Source organism: Hippocampus bargibanti, linkage group LG17, assembly GCF_051943395.1.
Source record: "Hippocampus bargibanti isolate YZ-2025 linkage group LG17, ASM5194339v1, whole genome shotgun sequence".
Taxonomy (NCBI): Eukaryota; Metazoa; Chordata; class Actinopteri; order Syngnathiformes; family Syngnathidae; genus Hippocampus; species Hippocampus bargibanti.
Window position 1 is genome coordinate 6,327,395 of NC_142750.1, and position 24,575 is coordinate 6,351,969.

The 24,575-nt window shown below is 42.1% G+C and overlaps 1 protein-coding gene across 1 annotated transcript in view; it reads left to right on the forward strand.

Moving 5' to 3' along the window:
• Positions 1 to 24,575, forward strand: part of LOC148885422 (vascular cell adhesion protein 1-like) — a 70,557-nt gene that overhangs the window by 24,543 nt on the left and 21,439 nt on the right. Inside the window, exon 3 of the mRNA XM_089018666.1 lies at positions 1,126 to 1,245. The gene's annotated coding sequence lies outside the window, so the exon portion shown is untranslated. The remainder of the gene's footprint in view (positions 1 to 1,125; positions 1,246 to 24,575) is intronic.

Consider the following 24,575-nt stretch of genomic DNA (forward strand, 5'->3'; position numbering starts at 1 on the left):
AACTATTAGCTGGCTGGCTTTCCATCTATTTGAGTTACTATTTTTACTTTACATCTACATCTAGCGGCCGCTACTCACCCACAGAAAAACTCATCCTGTGACTGTAAAGTGTCATTGAGAGGTTTGGAAGGCGCTTAGAAATGAAATGGATTCTTCTTCTTCTTCTTCTTCTTCTTCTTCTTCTTCTTCTTCTTCTTCTTCTTCTTCTTATTATTATTATTATTATTATTATTATTATTATTATTATTAATTATTATTATTAGCTGACTAGCTAGCTATCTATTAGCAATATAGCTATCTATCCATCTCTAGCTAGCTAGCTATCTAACTCATCCTGTGACTGTAAAGTGCCCTTGAGAGTTTTTAAAGGCGCTTATAAATGAAATGTATTATTATAACCATTTACTTAGCTGGATAACTTTCCAACTAAACAACGAACAGACAAACTAACCTGATAACTAACTAATCAAATAAATAACAAACGAAATAAATTACTACCTTGATAATACCTAGATAACTAGCTGGCTAGCTAGCTTTCAAGCTACCTGGATGCTAACTAACTTAGCTCACTAACTAACTGACCAGATAAACAACTTACTAATTAATTACTTAGAGCTAACTACCCAACTAAATAACCAACTAACCAGCTAACTGAACAAACAATTACACAAATAAATAAATACAAACCAACTAATTAACGAACCAATTTATTAGCAGAGAAAAAAACAACAACAAATTAATCAACTAACCAACCAGGTGTTTCATGAGAGATTAATCAAGATGGCAAATTATCCCATTACCTCTACAAAACCAAATTCGCAAAAGTCAAACCACTTCACCAACTGCAATGGCGTGATTAGCCTCAATCAAGTCCTAAGCTCTCAAGATTTGGAGAACATTGCTAGGAAAAAAGAACCGAAAGTAATCACTAAAGTTTGATGGCAGGGTCATAGGAGCCTTTACGAAATTTGGGAATGGGCCCCAAAGGTTCAAATGAGGTTGACATGGCCCAGCAAATGTTGTTTGTGTGTTTGTGAGTGAGACAAGTCCTATTGTACAGTGTATCGAACATATTGCATAATATTATTACATGATGTGACTACTTAATGTTGTTATCATTGACAGGATCAACATCAGCGGTGAATGCCACCAGCAGAGGAGGTACTGAGGGACTGGCTGACCCTAATCGTGATGCTGAGGAGGTGGGTTAAGAGCATGAAGAAGAAACCAGCAATCACCAGATAGGTAAGTCATCGTGCCAAACTGTCCTGTACATAAGTGTGTTATGCAAAGCAGATTACAAAAAAGGGTGAGATCTAAAAGCACTATCAGGAAGAACTAAATGCTTCGGGTGCACACTCTCAACCTATTTTGGACAGAGTACTGTTTGAAAGTTCAACAAATGATTAGCTTATTGTGTCCTCCGTTCCCTCGCGGTCAATTTGAGTAGAGCAAGGGTGTCAAACTCGTTTCTTACCATTTTTTACAATTTCCTCTCAAGGGCCGTTATGAATTTGAGGAAGCCATTGCAATATTTCATCCCCTCCATATATTACATACAGAACGCAAATGAATGAATAACTAGTAACCTTAAGCCAAGAATAATGATGAAGATGTTATTTTGGTTCACATATACAGTGATACGAACGAAAGCACAGCCCAACTTACGAATTTAATTGGTTCCCAGCCAGAGTGTGTAAGGTGAAAAGTGTGTATCCCAAAATTAATTTCCCATAGGAAACCATTAAAATGAGAATAATCCGTTCCCAGGTCCACATAAAACATAATTTTCTATTTTCTAATTTTCTAAGCCATAAAGCTACACAAAATATACCTTATTTTATGTATAATAAATATGCTATGGTATTATATTTAAATAAATAAACTGTACTATATGATAAAGTTGTTTTATTTACCTTTGTTATGGTTGTTGATGGCTTGATGGAATGGAGTGGCTGGTTTCATCAGCATTAAACACTTGATGATGGAAGTAACCTTCTTCTTTCACCATCTGGAGGAATGATTCCTTGTTGGTGCTTTCTCTGTGATAATTGCATCTAGTTCCTCATCAATTGTGTTCTGTTTAACTGGGTTGATAGCTTTTTGCATCAAGTGTACAGATGGCTTGTGCGGGTTGTTTGTGGAGCCTGATTGATGGGATATTTTAACTTTGCAGTCTACACTCTGCCTTTGAACTATCAAAGTTGAAACTCTCTCACTGTCGTCTGCCTGTCTCTTTAATGTTTACACCCCCGCCCCTCACTGCTGCGTTCTTGACCAATCATGTGGCTTTAACCGAAGACTGGGGGCGGGGAATAGAGGACAAAAACAGTCGGCTACCATTTTGTTGTTAGAACGACACATCACTCATTGAGGCAGCTCCGTGTACGGAAAAAGTTCATATGCCAAGGTAAAATTTTCACAAATGTAACGTTCGTAAACCGAAAAGTTCGTAAGCCAAGGGATTCGTAAACCGAGGTATCACTGTATTACATACAGACCGCAAATTAATGAATAACTAGTTTTCAAATCTGAAGTCAAGAACACTGACTTTTATTTTGGTTTACATACGACAATTTGAAATTTTGGTTCGGATTTTAGCAAGAATCGTGGCACTTGACATGCTTTATTTCCTAAATAAAATTACAGTAAAGTCTTGTTATATCGATATTCAAGGGAATCCGAAAAAATATCGATATAACCGGGACTATCGATATATCCGACCCTGTTTGCATGTAATTTTCTCCATGCGTGCATAGAAATAGTATCGATATAACCGGGACTATCGATATATCCGATATCGATATAACGAGACTTTACTGTATATGGCGGTCCAAATTTGGCCCCCAGGCCTTGACTTTGACACCTGTGGAGTAGATGATGAGTAGAGGATTCAGTTTAAAGGCTCCAAATGACAAACAAATAAACACACTAAAAGTCTAAACTCCCTGGCGTAGGTAATGCCTTTTACAGACTATTTTGGGGGCCGTTTTCCCAAGTCGGATCGTAACACAAATCAAGTCCAGATGTTCCACCTCCTCACTTCCTCTCTCACTGTTGCGGATCCCAATGTACTGCAATGTCCTCACTTTTCCCAAGTAGTCTCGCTTCCTCTGTGAGCAGCTGAAAGAAACATTTGGGGCTTTTTGCGCTTTCGGATCCACGCCGCCGTTTCACTTGTCACTTCAGCCACCTTACTGACAAAACATTACGAGTCTTTAGCATCTGACCCCGCGATACTGTGCTGTGTTCACCACTGGGCCTGCGGGGCTTGTCAGTCATCATCATTCACTGGTGGGGGGCAGGTGCTCCCTGTGTTCAGAGCTTATCACGTCTTCGTAGTCATTACTGGGCAAGTCGTCTCGAGTGGGTGTGATGTCATGTCTCAGGTGGATTGTGGTTACACATTTTCACCATGCTCCTAAGCAGATTTCTATCTTTCAGTGGCCCAAGGAAGTGGATTTTTGTTGCTTAAAGCTATCATAGTGTCAGATTTTGATTATCTTTCGTGATGATGTCCATCAAATTGGTGATGAAGTGCTGCTGCCAGAAGCGAAAATACAATTTATGGTTACACTGACTTAATAGGGGCAATTTGACTGTCATCGCTGGACAGATCTGGGACCATTGTGCTTTTTTGTAGAGCGACGATGGGTATGAGAAAATGTCGCGGCTTGGAATTGAAGCGTATTTACGCGGGATAGGAGATGTGAGACAATCTCTTTTTGTCAATGGATGCTACAGCTTCGTGTTTGCTTTCAACATTTAGCTTGTTGCAGACATGCACATTTCACCACGACGTCCCTGATCCACTGGTGAAAAGGACGCTTTGATATACATCTTGAGTTGTGTTTTTATTTTATTTGTTATTTGTTATTTATTTTTTTGTTGTTGTTTTGAATACAAGATGGCGCCACGAGAGTGGCTCTGTATTTTGTCTTTCTACTTCTTCCTTTCCTGTTCCTTTCATAGCTTTCATGCTGTGAAATGTAAATTTCTCCACTGTGAGACGAATAAAGGCTAATCCAATATAGTCAAATTAATTTTTTTTTAGCTTTGGGGCTCAATTTATAGAAGGTCACAATTGTGCTAATTTTGAGCAATAAAAATCAAAATGGTGCCATGCTTATCGATTCAATGTACAAGTAGTGTGTCTCTGCAGCCTTACAATTTGTTATGATTGGCCTTGTACGATTATGAGTTACGATCGACACTTGACTTTTTCAGTATTTTCTGCTTCCTAGAAAAGGTGCAAATAAAGTTACTTTCAAGTTTAAGAATGACTTAGGAAGACTCTTTCTTATTATAGAGAGTATTCCCTCAGAGTCAAGTAGCTTTGCTCCAACCTGGCCGAGTGACATCAGAGCCCTGACACCAAGGGCCGACAGCTCACAATACCCACCTGTTCCGCTGAGTGAGAGTTCGCCGGTGGAAACAAACACAAAAAAAGCAGACGAGTCTATGCTGAGGCATTTCAGCTACTTTGACTCATGTCATGTCTGCCTATGGTTGACTAGGAGGAGACCGGCAACAAGATTGTGCAATGCACACTCCCCGCCGCCCCCGCAGCAGCTGGTATGTGGAAAATAGTCAGGCTGTAAATAAACTTTTTTTTTTAACGTTTCAGGTTGCGATGTCTCAAACCGCATTTTACGGAGCGCCTTTTTAACGCCAAGGACACTCACAGGAGTGTGTCCCCTGGAGCTGCCTGCTGTGGCACTTTTAGTTTAAGGGAGGGAGCACGAGCCCTGACCTCACTTCCTGTCGGGGCTCCTCACAAGCATTCCATTGTCTGTGAGAATGTGCACGGGCTCCGGGGACTCTGCACATCTGGCAGCTGTTAATAGCAGCCTCCGACAAACCAGCACCCCCCCCCACACACACACCCCCAAACCCCACCATGAGAGAAGAGGGTGGACGTGCCGCCTCGGATATGCTAATGTTTCTCAAGCACGCATTTCACAAGACAGGAAGATCATTTTATTTCACTTGTGACTGCCTCGACGAGGAAAGAATTACGACAAACGGTCGTTTGCCTAACTCGATTGAGACTTTCAGCGACTTTAGCTCACTCAGTTATCCGAGCCGCTCTGTTTAGTTTAGCTTAGCTTTTCCATCTTGAGCTGGGTTACTCATTGCGAACTATGCATAAAGATTTGCAATGAATGAATTTTTGGGTCACCTTAATTCCTCTAAGTACAAATCATGGATGGAAAATCAGTCTTGACACATTCCACAGTGGCTTATCTTAGCTTAGCATTACTGTACGAGTATTTTTCTTTGAGTGGGCTTTTTGGCGGTCCAATAATTCGGAATTTCAAGATTGCAAGGCTCTTGATTTAAAGCTTGCTAAAAAACCCTTTCAAGGGCAATACACTGACACAAGAGTATCAAAACCTGATGAGTCAGCGATAACACCTGACTGCTTTAGCAGGTTCTTCAACAAGATCATTAAAGGACAACCGACACCATTTTTTTGTTTCCAAACTGACATCAGAAAAACGTATAGCATCTAAAATACCCAAAACATGTAGGCTGATATTTTTAGTCAAATGCAAAACACCAGTAAAAATGTGTTAAAGTGTCCCAAAAGTACTTCAAAATGACCTCGTAGATGCCAAGTATAAGAAGGTGCCGCCCCCTTGTTCGTGACGTCACGCCAGGATGTCTTCGCCTTGCCCTAGAATCAAAACAATGGCTTCAGATTCGGAGAAGAGGCTTTCTTGTAACTCATTTAGTTATAAATATGATTCAAATAGTTCTGAAGAGGAAAGCATAAATGTTTGCCATCGATTAAAAAAGTCCTTCCGTATCCGTTCGATCCATCTGGACTCCAATGTAGCGCCCATAAAATGCACAAGACGGCGCACAAGCTCCGTTGAAAATGGGCTGATTTGTCTGCTGAGAATTTGTGTCCACTTTATGGTGTTACCGCAATTGGTAGTGTTGGTGCGACACACAACAATTCACCATCGCGTTATTTATGGGATTTGCCTTCTAATTTCGCCATCAACATGGATCAACGCGATGTTTTCAGACCAAACAAAGTACCCAAAATGCATTGTGTGTCGCTTTCTCGGTCAGGGGCGTTCGTGACGTCACGTCAGGCATCGTCATCAACTCGAAAACAAAACTTCCTGAATATTCAGCGTGAGTCTTAAAACGTAAAATATAGCTATATGCCGTGGAATCTTTGTAAGATGCGCTCAGTAGAAGTCATTTGAAGTGATTTTACAAATTATGGACACACTTTGTCCGGAGGTGTCGGTTGTCCTTTAAAGCTTGAAAAAAACCTTTCAAGGGGAATACACTTTGAAACAAAGAGTGTCAAAACTTGATGAGTCAGCGATAACACCTGACGGCTTTAGCAGGTTCTTCAACAAGAGCATTAAGGCATTCTGGAGTGTAACTAATCCTTTCACTCGTGATTTTCAAGGAAGAGTTTGGACCATAATGACATTTCAGCAACTGCATACAGGAAGTTTACAGGGACTGTCAGTCACGGGGTGCATCTCTGCGAAACATAACACTTGTCATCAACGACACATGATTCGGTCCTTCAACTTCCCCCCGCAGAATGCCGTAATGACCTAAATTGAACTGATTATGTGCTAAAGCTGTAAAATTCACTTACGACCGCTCATGTGAGCAGGCACAAGACAGACACCCGGTTCAGTCCCTGCCTTGTCACTTACGAACAGTAAGTAATCCGCATAATGGACATAACAACTGCTTATAGTGTGTGTGGAGAAGGGAGATTAGCTGGAAAACGGAAAAAAAAATCGGAGACGGTGATGAGTATCACAAAAGCCCCTCAATGGTGTAAAGTTGTTGTGTCTTGGAATCAGGGTGGCTTATGTCTGTCTGCACTCCACAGCAGCGGGCCAAAGGGGCCTGTGCCACATGTCTCTGCTATTAACAGGTTTTTAGAAGACACCCACGCACCCCCCACCCCACCCGAGAATATGCAGTGTTGTCTTACCGCTTATCTTTTCACCATCTCTCTCTCTCTCTCTCTCTCTCTCTCTCTCTCTCTCTCTCTCTCTCTCTCTCTCTCTCCCCGAAGTGTTCCCGATGCGCATATAAAGTTTTGAAATCAGATAGAGGGGCATTTGAAAACTGACAATCAAAAAATGACAATAAAAATCACAATGAAAACATATACTCTTATGTCAAGTTTCCAACATATGGCTGTTTGAACCATGGAAATATATCCACAACAATGAGGCACTCTAAAGTGGCCATGTTAGCGCAAGGCCCCCCACCCTCGGTTGTTTATGACATTGCTTTTTTTTTAATCTCCCATTCTTTCTTGCCATTCTCACTATGACACTCATACACTCATGGCCAACAATGAGGCGTTCTTAAGCAGCCAGGCGATCTGAAGAGAATTCGAGGGCGAGGTTAACCTTGAATGTGTCATCGGGCGCCAATTAAGCAGCTAACTTCAAAACAGTTTTTGGACGGAAACCAGTGGAATTTAACTTCTCCAAAATGTCATGGTCAACATGACCATTTTCCATGAAATAAAATAACAATAAAATACAAGAAAATACAAGAAAAAGAAATACATAAATAGATAAATCACTAAATGAATGAACAAACAAATACAGAAATAAATTATGTATGTACTGTATACAATTAAATATAAATACACAAACAAACAAATAAAAAAAGTAAGTAAATATAGATTAATAATCAAATAAATACATCAATAAATACATGAATAAAGTATGTAAGCAAGTAAAAATAAATAAATAAATGCATAAATGGATAAATTAATAAATAAAGTATGTAAACAAGTAAAAATAAATAAGTAAATGAATAAATGCATAAATACATAAATAGATAAATAAATAAATAAATAAATAAATAAATAATGAACAAATAAATACATCAATAAATAAATAAAGTATGTAAGCAAGTAACAATAAATACATAAATAAACAAACAAATTAAATAAATACACAAATACACAAATACATGCATGCATACATACATACATACATACATACATACATACATACATACATACATACATACATACATACATACATACATACATACATACATACATACATACATACATACAGATCAGCTAATTAACTAACCAATTTATTAGCTGTGGAAAAAAAATATATTAATCAACTAACCAACCAGGTGCCTCATTAGTGATTAATCAAGATAATACATAAATAAATAAATAGAAACAGCGCTTCCGATATCTTGCTTTTGCAAACCATATTCCACCCCGCCTGCTTCATTGCTGGATGTCAGATGTGTTTATTGTTTTGTACTCATCTCAGGCAATGGAAGGTCGGGTAGGGGGGCTTAGTGGGCCTTGAGGGGGACCGCATGGCTTGAAGGAGGTGGGGTGGAGGGGGAGAGTCATGACTTTTGCGGCTTCCTACAGATTAGGACGTGTTTACAAGAAGTAAAAGTAGCCGAAGCAAAACACGCTGAAATCCAGACAAAAATCGAAACCATTATCATTGCCGCAATGACGCACTGTGTTTGCAGTGCAAGTCGTCAGGAAGACCACTGTCGGTTCTTGGCTTTAGAAGCCATTATTTGGTTGGGGACTTCGTCTTTTTTTTAAGAGGTGCAGAAAAACTACAAAGGCTTCGCTGTCGTGACATAATTGCACACATGCAAGTTTCTCGGCATTTAATCTTCTCAGGCATCACCATATGGCTCCCATCAGCAGCCAGAAAGCCGAGCTTGTCGTTTGTGACGCTAAATCACCGAGTGGAGGGGAAGTTCAAAAGGTGAGTCATTGCTTTAAGTCAAGCGTGGCAGTCACCTTCAAAAGAAGCTCCGAAATTGGCATTTGCTAGATTTTTTTTTTTACTTTGTGCGAGGTGCGTGATGACAATGTAACAATTTGACACTGAGAAACCAGCTTTCGCACCACACGCTCAAAGATTTCGGTCATCATTCACACAATGCAAAGAAGAAATATTTTAAGGCAAAGTGACATTCACTCGAAAACAATATGGCACTAATTAAACACATACCAGTATAATTGCTGGTTTCTCAACATTCGCACATTAAACGGTAGATGTTGCTGCCACAAAAATGGACAAAATCAGACTTCAACGGAAAGTTAGGACGGCGGGAAAAAAATCATTGGCACCGCCCTACCCTCTCTCGAGGACTTGCACACTGCAAGAATCAAAATAAGGGTGCGGACCCTCCGCACCGTGACCAAAGTCAAAGTCAGCTTTATTGTGCTAATTTGCATGACATACAGCACAGATGAAATTATTGTCCTCTCGGATCCAGCGTGCAAGGCACTTATAATAACTGTAACAAACATAATAAACACGAAAACGAACATTTTGCCCATCACCTTTGCCAGCGACTATTCCCCCAAGCCATTATCTCACTAAACAGTAACCCAAATATAACTGTGTAGTGCCTCTTAGCAATTCCTTGTGTGTTCTACATACTTGGGCAATAAATATGATTCTGATTCTGATGCACAATTGTCATCAAGCTCCGTTTTGAACTGATCCATCTGTGAGCATTGGGCAACAATATGCGCTCAGGCTTTGGCCACACCGCGAAATTAAATGTTTAGCCCTGGTCTGGAAAATTAGCCTGAAAGAAGAAAAAAAATATTTCGACACGATGAAAGGACCGTAGATGACGTGCGTAAGGTAGAGGAAGTGAAGTCTGTCGGCAGAGGGTAAAATAAGCTGTGGGTAAACAGGTCAAGCGTGCGCCCAATGGAATCCGGCCCGGATAGGCCGGCATGCCGCCGGGCCGGAGCATTTTGTCCGGGTTGATCTTTGTGTATTTTTCTGAGAGACATGGCGCTCGCTGTTTGTTTTAAAGCTGCCGAACAAAAGGCAGTTTGTGCAAACACACACGTCAAAGGTGCACATTTCTCTTCTTGCGCTCACCAGAGCAACGCTGGCTTCCACTTGGCTGCTTGGTCAATGTTGTGGGTGTTGTGGAGGGGACGGGGGTGGGCGGTCATCAGATAAGAAGGATCAGGGTCAGGCCATTACTTTAATCCGAGGTGTGTGCATACATGTGTATGTACGTGTGTGTGTGTGTGCGTGTGGTTTTTTTTAGCTGATGAAGAATCCTGGTGACTGCCTCACACTCAAAACCACAAGGCACACACAGACACACACTTTGTGGTCAAAGTGGTCAAAGGTAGCACTGAAATAGACAAAGAGTGTTAGGAGGGATGACAAGAGAACAGCGGGGGTCGGAAACTCACACTTGTCTGATATAGCCTCAAGCATAACACAGCTAAACTAAACTAAAACTGGAAGCGAAGCAGCCAGCTAGGTGGGTCAAAAGATGGAAGGCTGGCTAGCTAGCTATATAAATAGCTAGCTAGCTGTTGTCAAGTTCAAATAGCTAGCTTGCTAGCTCGATAAATCGGGCAAAAATGGCCTTTGACTGGGTAGCTGGCTAGCTAGCTAGATAAACAGCTAGTTAGTTAGCCAGCTACCCAATGACAGTTGACAACAGCTAGCTAGATAAACAGCTAGCTAGCTGTTGTCAATTTCAAATAGCTAGCTAGCTAAATAAATAGAGCGAAATGGCTTTTGACTGGGTTGCTGACTAGCAGGCTATACAAATAGGGCAAAAATGGCAGCTGACTGGGTAGCTAGTAAGCGACCTAGCTCAGTGTTGCTGAATGGCGTAGGTAGATACACACTATGCAAGAAATGGAACTAAAGCACAGGCATTAAGGCAGTGACAGATGTGTGACCAATGGGGAACAATAAAAATCCGAATTGAAGGTCTCATGGAACAAAATACGAACATCAAACCAAGAGGGAGATGGGGGAAACAAGCTTAAATTTGTAGCATTCTAGCTGATGTATAGCACATGATGGGAATAACATCCTCCTCTCTCCTGCCTGGGAATCGTTCTGCAGACAAGTTAATTGCCGTTCCTTTTGCCTTTCTTCCAATGCAAATCTGTTGTCAACTTCACTTTTTTGATTCTTGCCTCCACGGCGACCATTTTGGGGCCAAAACAAAACTCGACCTCTGATCCCCATCCTTCATCACGTCTTCATAGTAATAAAGGACAACCGACGTCTCCGGACAAGTTGCGTCCATAATTTGTAAAATGGCTTCAAATGACTTCTACTGAGTGTATTTGACAAAGATTCCATCGCATATAGCTATATTTTCCGTTTTAAGACTCGCGCTGAATATTCAGGAAGTCTTGTTTTTGAGTTGGTGACGAGTCCGCACGTGACGTCATGAAAGGACCCCCCCCCGACAAAAAGACACATTGTAGCAGTCCTTCATCACATCAATGTATTTTGCTGTACTGTTTGTCTGAAAACCTTGATGTTACATCCAAAAGCCGCCAGCAGAGGGAGTCTAAGCTCCATGAAAGGAATCTATCAGCCGGTGGAAACGGGCTGATTCATTCCTCACGGGAGCTGGTCGTCATTTTTGGGTACGACATTCCCCCTTGCCCGTTTGCCTCAAAATGACACGGATAAAATTCTTTAATCGATTGCAAACATGTATGATTTCCTCTTCAGAACTATTTGAATCATATTCATAACTGGATGTGTAACAAGAAAGCATATTCTCCGAATCTGAAGCAATTTTTATTCTCCAGCAATGCAAGACGTCTTGGTGTGACGTCACGAACTGGGGGCGGGACTTTCTGAAAATGCCCAATTCGCATCTTAATATTTTTGCAGATTTTGGACACTTTAAGTCATTTTTTTATTGGTGTTTTGCATTTGAATAAAAATATCATATTGCGTGTTTTGGGTATTTTAGATGCTATAAAACGTTTTTCTGATGTCAGTTAAAAAACAAAAAAGTGACGTCGGTTGTCCTTTAAATAACCCACTGACTAATTGAAAACATTTATTTATTTCTGTATGTATGTATTTATTTATGTATTTGTTTGTTTTGATTATAATAATAATAATAATAATCATAATACCGTCCGCCAGTGCATTGATTTCCTCTTCTCTCGTCCCAAACTGGCACGAATAGGCTGCAGCCAAATAATGATGACAATATATCACTTAAAGCAATATAACAAATATAATAAAAAGACATTCAATGAAACACATGACATTTTAACGACTTGACGAATGATGTTTCATGATGCTAGTACGTCCATTGTTGCATCTAAAGCATAGTGCGGTTAACTATCCTGCCCATGCGGTCTAGTTTAACACACTGGCTGGCTTTGATCCTCATCCTGCATGCGTTCTTTCCATCACCGTTTGAATTCCACTGCAGGTTTTTTTTATTGGTTGCAGCTGGATCACCTCTCGGGCCCTTTCTCCGACTCGCTCCCATCGCAGCTCACTTCTGTTTGACTAAACCACAACCAAGGGGAATATTACATACGCTTGTGTATAATGTCATATGTCATGACGTAATGGCATATCCGTGGCCAATGCACTGCATGCCACGGTGGATCATCTCTGCTCTTCAATGACTGTTTAAAGACCATTTGCCCTTCTGCAGCCGCAATAAATCTTTTCCTTTTTCCCGTGACCTTTAACCTCTTCATGAGAGGGGCAACCGGTGATAAGGCCTCATTCTGAACCTGAAGCAGAAACGCGGCTCCCTCGCAGGAATTAACTCGCACAAGGGAGGAGAAGGAAAAGAAAATAGACTGCAGTATGTCACGCCGTTGAAGGGATAGTATTGGTTCACCTGCAAAGTCATAGCATGCACGTGTCAGGAAAATTAAGGTGACTCGTTATTCAGAGATAAATTATTCCACTTGGAAACTCACGGAACTCATTTTTCACTTGCCACATTTATTTGCATGCTTCTGATTTTAGTTTGAATATGGTTCAAAAATGAACGTATTGCAGGTTATTATTCTTTTTCTTATTCGACAAATTCATCGTTTTCACAATATTTCACATTTTCAATCATAAATTTCCCATTCATTCCCAATAGGAAAATAAAGAAAACGGCAAACATAGATTATCTCAGTTCCCACTCAATTTTTTTTGGGGGGGTGAGGGTGGGGTTATTTTGTATTTCGCTGCTGTTTTACTCTAATATGAAGTGTGGAGTGAGGGGAGTTTAACTTTATTGATTCAGCTGCCACAGCGACCGCTAGTGCACCATGACCTCATCGGCCACAGCCAATCAAGTTGTGAATGCCATCGCGGCGCTGCCAGGCTGTAATAGCCTCTTCAATTAAAGGCGAGTTAGCATCTACCACAGATGGGCTTGCACTTATTCCTTTCATACAAATAAAAAATGAGGACTGCTGCAGCCGAAACTCAATACGACATGATTATTATAATTGCCCAGCAACCGGCAACATCCGATGGTGAAATAATTCCAAATGAAATCCAGTCTTTGCCGAAGAGTCACAACGACTCAAGAGCGCCGCCTTCTATTATGACAAAACTCCCCATAACAGCAGGACATGAGTTTTTGATGAGGATTGCGAGCGTGCGCTGATGCTTGCCAGCTGGTGTTCGGATCTGCTTCGACGTGTGTGTGTGTGAGTCACACCATCCAAGCTTTGGGTTTCATTATCTCAGCCGGCGAAAGAAGCGACACCCATCTCTCAGGCGATGTAAACAATTGGCAAATTAGACGGGGAAAGTAAAGGTATCCAGTGTTAGCATTCGAACTTAACAGCCAGATGCTCATGGCTATTGTAAACAAAGCAGTTTATCCATCAAGGATCCATCGATTTAGTCATCCTTTGCTTTTATTATAGTGCTGTATCGATGAAAAAGCTTCTTCAGCCGTCATCTGTACTTCTTTGAATGTGTCTGATGTTTCGCTCCTCATCCGAAAAGCTTCGTCAGTGAACTAAAATTATGTTGGTAGCTCTGGCCCTATATATATATATATATATATATATATATATATATATATATATATATGTCCTGTCTGATTATGGTCTGTGACTGCTCTGATTGCCCCAGTCGCTCTGGCATCGCCTCATCAGCATGACTAAACCTATGTGGTAACGATCTAAGATAGTAAGATCTAACTATCCAAATTAAACCTTAAACCACCATGGCGATTTAGTGAAGGGTCTTGCTGTTTTACAAAAATTGCTTCTTTTACTCCCCTTTCAAACAATATTTTTGTTAGCTAAGATTTTAACTTCACATTCATCAAATGAGTGGTTGCTAGCTTTTAGGTGCATCTGTACTGCAGATTGAGGCCCACCAGCATTATCCCCGTGATATTGATAAAAATCATTTTGGGAGAATTTGTTTACTTTCCCCTTTTCGGATGATGAGCGAAATGTCCGACACATTCAAAGAAGTACAGATGACAACTGAAGAAAGAAACCTTTTCATCGATGGACCACTCCTGTACGACTGAGAGCTGACACTAACGTATAGTGCTGTATCCTCTATACAATTTCACTGAGCTTAAATTTATTCCTTGTGCCTTTCGGGTTAGAGGCAGTACATGTATCTCGTTCAAGACTGCAGGTGTTCCTGTTCTGGTGCTGGAGATATGATGTTATCCTTATCATTATGTATTGCCAAACATTACCCTGTGGTGTCACGTACTTATCATCGTTGACCTTTCTGGAAATGAGCGACAGAGTTTTTTTTTTTTTTTTTGCATGAACACCAAGTCCTTGATGACTATCGAGAACTCTTGACCCCGATCTCGACTTCCGGCTTTGTCGCTCTCTTTCTTCAGTTTCCAAATGATTTGCGCTACCTGCTCCAAAAACTTACAATAACACCGCTAAAATCATGTGACTCCTGACTGGACAAACAACCTTTTGACCATTCTCAAAGTCAAAGAATGCCCCAATAGGAAAATCCGATTGGTTCTCGTTTTCCTTCCTGAAGTTGATTGATGTTTGTGGTCCTGGTGAAATACTGCTTCAGAGCAGTCTTGCGCCCTGACCCCTCAGTCATTTGCCCCACGCCCCCATGACAGAAAATCCACAGATTCCTGGAAAAGTTGTCGTGAAGTTTCTGCCTTCCACAAATCACCCTCCCCAGATGACTCCCCGTAGAACATGAAGGGAGGAACATCATCCCCTCTCCTTTGCTTCAAATCCCTCCACCTCCCCTCACTGTGCCCCCCTTCCCTGTCCCCCTATCTTTCCAACTGTTTGACTGCAATGCAATTATTAGAACTTCCTCATTTTCTTCCCACCATCCTTCAACGAACACCCCGTTATTGCTTTGAGACGTGCATTCAGACATTTACGACACCGTCTCTCACTTCCACGTGGGCGTCAAGTGGGGCCGCTCCTTTTACCTGTCGCTGTGTTGTTTTGCTTTTATCGCCTGCGACACCAGGCAACGGTGTGCGAGTCATCCAGTCTATAGTCTGGTGTCTATAGCCTTAGAAAGAAAAAATAAAAATGTGACCGCACAAGTGTTGCTTGCTCATATTTTGCAAATCGTGTCTAAAGCACAGAAATGTGTCATTTGGGGGGTGGGAAAGTCTCCCATAACGACTGCTGTTATGTAAGAGCTGTATTTATTTATTTATTTATTTATTTATTTATTTTTGTACTCTGCCAGTGGAAAATCTTTTTTATTGATTGGCCCAACTTATGTGAGCAAGAGACCTCAGAGGACATGCAAAGGCTAGGTCATACCGGCTCCCTCTTCATTTAAGGAATCTTGTCATTGTCCATAATTGTACATTTTTGGACCCTATTATCCACCCTTTACAGGGGAGAAACCGGCATACCTTCTACTAAGTATTTGAATGTGCTTTTTGGTAGTACACTCCAAATGTCTTTAGGTCTCTTGAACTTTACGTTGTGGGGACCTGTTGCCTGCCCTGTTTTGAATAGTACAGTGCTTCTCAAACTGGGTATGATCGAATCCTCGGGGTTTGGTGAGCCGGTCTCAGGGGTTTGGTGAGCCGGTCTCAGGGGTTCGGTGGATCCTCCACCGCAGAGGTCCACCCCTCAGTCTAGTCTGCAGTTAATGGGCACAGCCATTAAAAGAAGAGTTCGGTGAATGAGCATCTGAAACTGATGGGGTTCGTTGCCTCCAACAAGATTAAGAACCACTGGATTAGTACATTCAATATGTCCATTGTGCCTAGTGTGACAGTAAATGACTGCTTCCATTTCTGTAAGTCTCCTGTGTAATCTCCATGAAGGATCCATTTGTGTAATAACGATGTTTGCCTTTTAAAACTTGAGCACACACCTATGTGTACATTTTTACTGCTACTTTTTGTACATTTACGCTGACTGTGTACATAAGAGATACATGAGTGTAATGATATATTATTCCTTGAAGGGCCAGAAATGAACTCTCACTGCATCCCAATTCCTGACTGCTGACAAATTTCATATTGATCGCACGGTTATGTTTCAAGAAGTGCAAGGCTCACTCACAGCTCTGTCGGGAACGCCTTCACATAAACAGAGAACATCCGTAAACAGTTCTGAAAAGGCCCGTTTGGACTTCCAGAGGGGCGACGGGTGGGAAGGAGTAGGACTGAGATGAACTTGGGGGTGAGAGAATGAAGCAGTACAGCTGATATTCCCTCCATAGCGGCCAAGTTGGGAGGAGCAACGGCAGGCCGCCTCCGTCTTCCCCCTTTGGGACTTTCAGCCTGTACAAACAAAATAATCCAGGGCCTCTGGTCTAATGGGAACCAGACCTGCTGAAGGACCAAAACTCTCCCCTTTGGTCCTCTCGCCTTTGCTTTCGTCCTTCTCTTTGTGACCAAGCTGAAGGATGCACTTCAATTATCACAAATAGACCTGAAAATGTCACCCATTGCCTCACCCACCACCTCTCCCATCCCATGATACTTTTCCGGACATTCCCATACGGTAACAGTCGATGACTGTGTCTGAGCGCTGACCTTCTTAACCTTCTTCTAAATGCTTTCCCTATCACAACTCCCACTCTCTATTAATACAACACTCTTGTCACCCTTTCAATTGACTTCTGATCATCATGATGACCTTTAGCTTGCTGGCAAGCTCTCCAAAAGTGCGTACAATGGCGAAAAGGATCACAAACTTGTTCAATGGCTCTTCGCAGTCTGTAAAATGCCATTCAACCTTTTTATGACATTAGACGAATCTATCAATACAGAAAAAGAAAACTATTCATTCACATTCAATTCAAATGGACCATTTATTTTATCAGCGGAAAATCAAAATGGTGGTTGTACGGTTTTGGTGCCAGACATTTCGGTCTTGGTGTTTAATGGTATTTTTTTTCATGACAACGACATAGCTATATAGCAGCTAACCAGCCGGGCGGCCATTTTGCCACATGCTAAACAAGTCTCTTATCACACATATTGCATGCCAGTTCCAAAAGTCCAAAGTAAGTGTATCCCAATTGCATGACTGAAGTGTATCATCGTGTTCTGTTCCATGTCCAGAGTCTTCCCGCCGCTTTCTCGCCCCGACCTTTAAGTGAGCTCATTTCGGGGCATCGTCTGAATGTTGTCATTGTGTGAGGGTTCAGAGTTTATCAGTCAACGTCCTCCCAGTCTTCACAGCAGCCTCTATCTCATTGAATGTTGTCTTTCACCCAAGTCCGACTGCTCAGACTGAAGCTCTTGAAAAACACACGGCTCATTGTGACATTGCCCGGTGACAGTGCGCCTTTCAGACATGTGGTGCTGTTTAGATTTCACCATTTTATCTCTACATTCTTTGTTGATTTGCCATAAATTGGAGATTGTTTTTTTTAAACATGTCAAGACATCCTGATTTTGCTGCTTTTTTTTTTAGTGTTCTTTTCCCAAAGGATATGCTAACGCTAATGGTAAGATCCATTTGGGTGAAATGGATCTTAGAAAGACAATTTTCGTTCATCCAATGGGTAACTTCATAGAACTTACTGGCTTTTACTTGGGCAGATTCACAATGTCATTGTCAAGTAGGAGCAATCATAACCGCAAAAGATATTAACTTGCTAAAGCGCTAATGCATTAGCGCAGTGGTTCTTAATCTTGATGGGAGGTACCGAACCCCACCTGTTTCATATACTCATTCATCGAACCCTTCTTTCAATGACTGTGCCCACTAACTGCAGACTAGACTGAGGGGTGGACCTCTGTGGTGTAGTATCCACCGAACCCCTGAGACCGACTCACCAAACCCCTAGGGTCTGATCAAACCCAGTTTAAGAACCTCTGCATTAGCGTATGTACCTTACCCAAGGACGTTGTACAGTATGGTTATTCTTCTCTATCTTCAATTTCCTTCTCTCTGCCTTCAGTTTCCTCTTGTATACAATTTATTCCTTTGAAATGTCAACCGTACAAGTTAACAAGAGCTCTTCCTGGATGCCATGGCTGAACTTAGGAAGTTGCAGTATTGTATTCCAAAGTCTCCTCTTTGTTGCAGCGCTCCGTTTTCTTTCCGGCTTCTGTCTCCTCTTGAATAAGAGTCCCGGTTCTGGCAAATGCATTCAACGCGGCGTGAGTTTTTATGGTTTCCCACATGAAAGAGAAAACCAGAATTACAGTTGGAACCTTGCATTGAATTGATAAATTCAGAATGAGGTGTATCTCATCACATTTGTCCATATATTACATGTTGTACACATCAGCAGCCACCAAACCTCGGGCCATGTGTTTTTCAGCTGAGTCATCCAATAACTAACGCACTTTTTCTTGGCCTTTTGACTGTGTGCGGTAGATTAAATAAATTAGACGGGGAGTGCGTTTTCGTTTACAACCAGTCCTTGGACTGCAGCGTGAGCCTCGTAGACGCCAGGGATGGTCGTTGAGCACTCTGGGATGGTGTGCGCCTCCTGACCCTGTGCGTGACGTTGCCTCGGGTTACATCGAATTGTTGCTATTGATCCATGTAAACAAGCACTCTGAAACTCTCCAAAATAAAATAATGAATCAATACTGGTGCCACATAAAGAAACAAAACAGCCGCAAAATAAATAAAGAACCATTGCAATGTCCCAATGTATATTTATTGACATAAAATCTACCACAGGTGGCCACGCTGAGTCCATGGGGCTTTATTTTCTCACTGATGTCACTGGTGCAATCCACAGGAAGAGACAGACAAACAGTCAAGGTCATTGACCCACTGCAGGGAGAATAAAAAAAGCCTCCAATCGGTTGTGCGTCCCTGATGCTTCACATTAATGATTATTCCCTGATGTCATGCTGCGGAGGGGGAGATAAGTGGGGCAGGGGGGAGGTGGCCTTTGTCTATAGATGGTCGCATCCAGGCAACATCTTGGTCTATTAATGGTTATTGTCGAAATACTACCCCCCGTCCCAACCCCTTTCCTCTTCCTACATATTGTTCCACTGTCACATTGGGGCCTGGAAGTTGGAGACACCTGGATCCAACTTGGTTCCCTCCGGGATTGGCCTCCTTTGTCCCCTTGTTGCGTCAGACATTGTCATTGCAATGACAGTGATGATGTGACAGAGTCACAGCCAATCTTCTGTGGGGCTGTGTGGGATCAATCTCGTACGGAGGTGGTTGGGGGGGGCTTGAACCCTCTGACTTCCTGCCCACTGATGAGGTCACTTGGTCTTAGTGGGAGCGTCTGTGAAATTCCTGCTCAATAACAGCAGACTTGACTGTAGGGGCACAGTGGGAGGGGAAGGGAGGCAAAGCAGATGATGGTTTGATGTGAGGGGGGGCGCTTTGCAAGCATGGTGGGGTTATGAGCATGTAGTGTTTGTTTCTAGTGAGCCCCGGGGGCGCTTTGTAGAGCACAGCATGTTCTCTTGTTATGGAGAGTCCTTCCTTTTTGAAAGAATTAGTGGCGGAGGTGCGAAAGGTTTGTAGCCTGCAAACCTCACACAACGGCCAAATAAAAACACAAGTCATAAGATGTACAGTTGACCTTGTATGAAATGAAAATTGGAGTATTGACGTTCAATACTGGAAAGGCAGAACATTCTAAATGGTCAATAGTGATCAGGACTTTTGATGTGACTGGCTGGCGACCAATCCGGGGGGCGGCCCAACTCGCTCCCTCAGACATTTGTGAAAGGCTGCAGCACACATGTGACACGATTGAGGCTTAGTGGTTCAGAAAATAAATCCATCAATTTATTCCAGGCTCCACAACAAATTGAATCAATAATTACAGAGAGCTACGATATCTTAGAATGCTAAAAACAAATTATGGCATTCAATCAAATCTAAATGTGCCAGAAAGATAAGTGCCTCCAAACAAATAACATCTCAATAGTTCTTCAAATTCAACCCCGGATTACAAAATGTACTTCCCCTTCAGCAGCCAAATGTATCCAAAACCAAAGTATCTCATGCATTGCCACAAAACTGACATCCGTGCATATAAATTAACAATTAAGACCACAATAGAGACAAATTTATGACTCCAAACGAATCAAACAGACCTTCGGCAGGTAAAATATGTTGTCGTAGATCAGTAAAAAAGATATTTTTTTGAAACTCTTAACAGTCCAAATAAAACGTCAAGGGCGCCGTCCTCTTATTTTATAATTCACAAGACAAAGCAGGTCTGCGGCTTCAGCTAATGATCAGGATTCCATTTGCCTTCCTCTCCCTCTGAGGTTCGGCTTCATTTACGAGCAAGAAAACCAGGCTGTCGACAATCTCCATGATCGTCAGCGGTTGCGGCGTCTCATTAGTTTGCTGTACACAAAGCTCTCCATGAAGTACATACAAGGGAACAAATTTGTGGTATGCTTCGCTCCCTCGACTTTTTTTCCCCGCTAGCTTCCTGCTAGCGACATGTCACACGCGCATAAAGGTCAGTTCGAGGCTAAGGTGACTTGTGGTTATGAGTGGTTGAGTCTTGTGAGGGCAAAGAGAGGTGAGCGTCAAGGGTGAAAAGGAGGGAGGTCTAATGGGAGACGATGGCGGAGCTCTAGGTAAGTCGAACGAGAGGAAGGGAGGGGCAGCGTTAATGACTCTATGATACAAAGACACCTTGTTTTAAACCGCCCGGTCCTCAAACAAAGAGCCGTACTGTATGAAGCAGTCTTACAGTCAGGAGTCTTTATTATTATTTTTTTGTGTGTGTTTCTCTAGTCTACACTCTTGTATACCATTTAGAAAGTGATTCAAAACCAGGATGACTGTTAGCATCTTAACTCATTCACTGCCATTCCTAAATTTATTTGGGAATTAAAAAGCATGACCTGGAGCGCCTGGAGGGCGTTCCTTCAGTGACGTAGGGTGAGGACTCGTCACCAACTCAAAAACAAGACTTCCGGAATATTCAGCGCGAGTCTTAAAACGTAAAATATAGCTATATGCGGTGGAATCTTTGTAAAATACGCTCAGTAGAAGTCATTTGAAGCCATTTTTCAAACTATGGACACAACTTGTCCGGAGACGTCGGTTGTCCTTTAAGCAGGGGAGCATTTGTGGTAGATACTTCCTTAATTTAAAAAATCCTTTATACTTCGCAACAATGTTTTTTTTTTTTTTTTCGATTAGCCGTCTTATTGTGTTTCATGTTGTGAAAAATGGGGTAGGCAACTTTATGGCCGGGCAGGCCAATTTTCAGAGTGGTCTGCCCTGGTGTCCGCTAACTTTTTGTCATGCGACACTGCTATCTTGTAAATTTGGATTGTGGGAAGAAACTTACAAACACCCACACTATCACACGGCGAACATGCAAGCTACACCCAAGAGGGATAGTACTCGAATGTGAACGCATGGCCTCTTGACTTGCTAACGCTGCCCGAAGAAAAACTCCATCCATCCATTTTCATTTTCTTTTTCTCAGGAAAGTCGTGTATGTGTGTATTTGGTTCCCACGCAATGTCCCATGATGCAATTGACTGCTGACCAGTCAAGGATGAAGTCAGCCGCTCAGTCCCGAGCGTCACCCGGAACAGGATGTAACGCAATAGAACGGTTCTTGTGTCATTCTGCGATACAAATCTATGATTGTCAAAAATCCACTTCATCTGTTTTTTCCCCTCGTAATTCATTTCAGATGCCCCCCTCAATCAGCTGAAATTTGTTAACTTTTTAACTCTTCCAGAAAGTCTCTGAAAATCACACACTCACACTCGCGTCATCATTCTGGAGTTTCACCTGCGGCCAACGGCAGCTTTTGATGCCTTCCAGATGTCCGCACGCTGTCGGCTCCTCTCATAGAAAACCTTGAAAGTCATTCACTCTCTCTCTCGCAATGTTTTCTCCAATACCCAGGAGGTCGTTCCGAATAGGCGGAGAAGGGGGTCGGAGTGTCTCCGACCCTTTTTAAGCTCCTGCTGAGCCCGCAAATAAAAGTAGGACCTTTGCATCCTTTCCCTTTCACACGTTAATGTCTCATCCATCTTCAAGCAGAGACAGGAATGAAAACCTGCCATAGGAGCACGGGTGTGGTTTGAAAAGACATTCTGGTGGTGTTTTAGGGAGAGGTGCGCCTTTGTCCAGATGGGTCGAGGCGGGTCGCGCTATTCGGTTTCACTGGTTCTCATGCTGGATCTGTGCCTTTCTTGTGTCAGCCTATGACGGCCTTCCATTAATTATTAACTCTTGCTCTTCTCTTAGCCAGCCCGCTCTCATTCTAAACCAATGAGTTGATTATCCAGGTTCTCCCAAAACTCGGTGTCTCGTGGGTCTGTGTAAGCTCTCAGTCGTACAGGGGTGGCCAATCGATGAAAAGGTTTCTTCAGCCGTCATCTGTACTTCTTTGAAGCTGTCGGATGTTTCGCATCTTATCCGAGGAGCTTCGTCAGCGAACTAAAATGTGCCGGTAGCTCTGGCCCTATATAAATCCCTAATGTCCAGCGGTGGCAGTGCCAGACTTCTGCGGTGTCTCGTGGTCAAACTTGGCGGAGCCCAAGTTTTGCGGGTCACGGAGACCCTGTTTGTTTCACAAAACAGACTCCGGAATGTCACATGTTTGCGTTCAGTTCCTACCACTGTGGCTGCTGTCGTATTGAAAGAAGAGACCAATATTTAGTTTGTTATTATAGACTGTCACACAAAAAAAAAAAAAAATCAATAATGACTTAACTATAATATTGAAACAGTTGGAATTCATAACGGTGGACATTTTTTCACTCGGAAAACCAGATGCTACATCGAGCGACGGATCTGTCGTTACATAGCATTACCAAACATTGTTGAGAGCTCACTGTGTATGAATGTGAATGTCAAACTGTATTTTTCATCATGGAAGGCCATGATAAACCTCCTTCATTGTGAAAAATAGTCCTTCCTGTCCGCTTTTAACTCATTCACTGCCATACATATGCAAAAATGTGTCTACTCCAGTGGCGTCGGTTGTCCTTTAAGGTTCTCGGTGGGTGAGCAGCGGCAGCCACACGCGCCAGCATTCACTCAACCCGGAAGGAACTCAAATACAGTAAAGTCTCGTTATATCGATATCGGATATATCGATAGTCCCGGTTATATCGATACTATTTCTATGCACGCACGGAGAAAATTACATGCAAACAGGGTCGGATATATCGATAGTCCCGGTTATATCGATATTTTTTCGGACTCCCTTGAATATCGATATAACGAGACTTTACTGTAGATAGAAAGCAGCCTAGATAGCTAATCGATAGCTCATAAATAGCTAGCTAGACAGCTATCCAGCCAGATAGCTAATAGATGGATAGATAGCCAGCATACACAAAGAATAGTTTCTTCTTTTGTTCACAGCCCTCTCTTAGTTTTAGGAACAATTTCTTGCAGTTTGTTAACATAAGACGTTAAACTGGACATCAACATTCTGACTTCCCAGTTAGGCCCTCCTCCCCAATCTGACCCCAACAAAGACGAGCCGGCGGGAAAAAAAAAAGCTCCAGACCTCTGTGAGAAAGTGCCCATCTGCAGCCCCACGCTGGAGGCAACCCAAAACAAACAAGTTAAAATTAAACCACAGCGCCGCCATCCAATAGATTCCACGTTTAACATCTTTGCGAACAGAGAATCTTTAGTATTTCAAAGTGGAGACGAATTGTCCGTTTTGTGGTTTGTTTTTGCCACAAATGAGACCGATAATGTGTACAGCAGCTGCGAAGCTGAGGGCGCAGGCGGTGAGGAACAGCTGATAGAAGTTTGGAAGACATTAACTTGTCCGCAGGTGTATGATAAACTCTGTTTCTTAAGTGCCATTATTATCATTATTTTGCACTTCCAGCCTAAAAAAAATCATCACACTTTTAACTCTTTCACTGCCAGAAGATGTGCAAAAATATGTCCACTCCAAGTGCCAGGGTTTTTGTCATTTTCACTCAAATTTCAGTACCCACAGAATATTGAGTTTTAAGACTACATAAAGATAGCATAAGAAACCTTCATCTCTCTTGTTTCATCAAGAAAAAAATGGTTAATTGCTAAGTTATATGTGTCTGGAGTTATCTGAGCTTGAAATGGGGGTAGCTGTACAAAATACAATACATATTGATTTAAATAGCGCTTTAACAACAGCTGAAGCTGTAACAAAGACAAAGGGCAAATACTGCCTCGTGGAAGGGAAGAAACCTTGCCAGAGGTCTGACCGGCGCTCTATCGGCTAGCAAGAAAAAAACAAAACTTCAGGAATGTCGTTCCACGTCACACTTTTCAATTCCCGAATAAATTCGGGAATGGCAGCGAATGGCTTAAAACTCCTCGCAAACATTTTTGAGCACAAAACAAAATGTGAAAGGAAATAAATACAGTG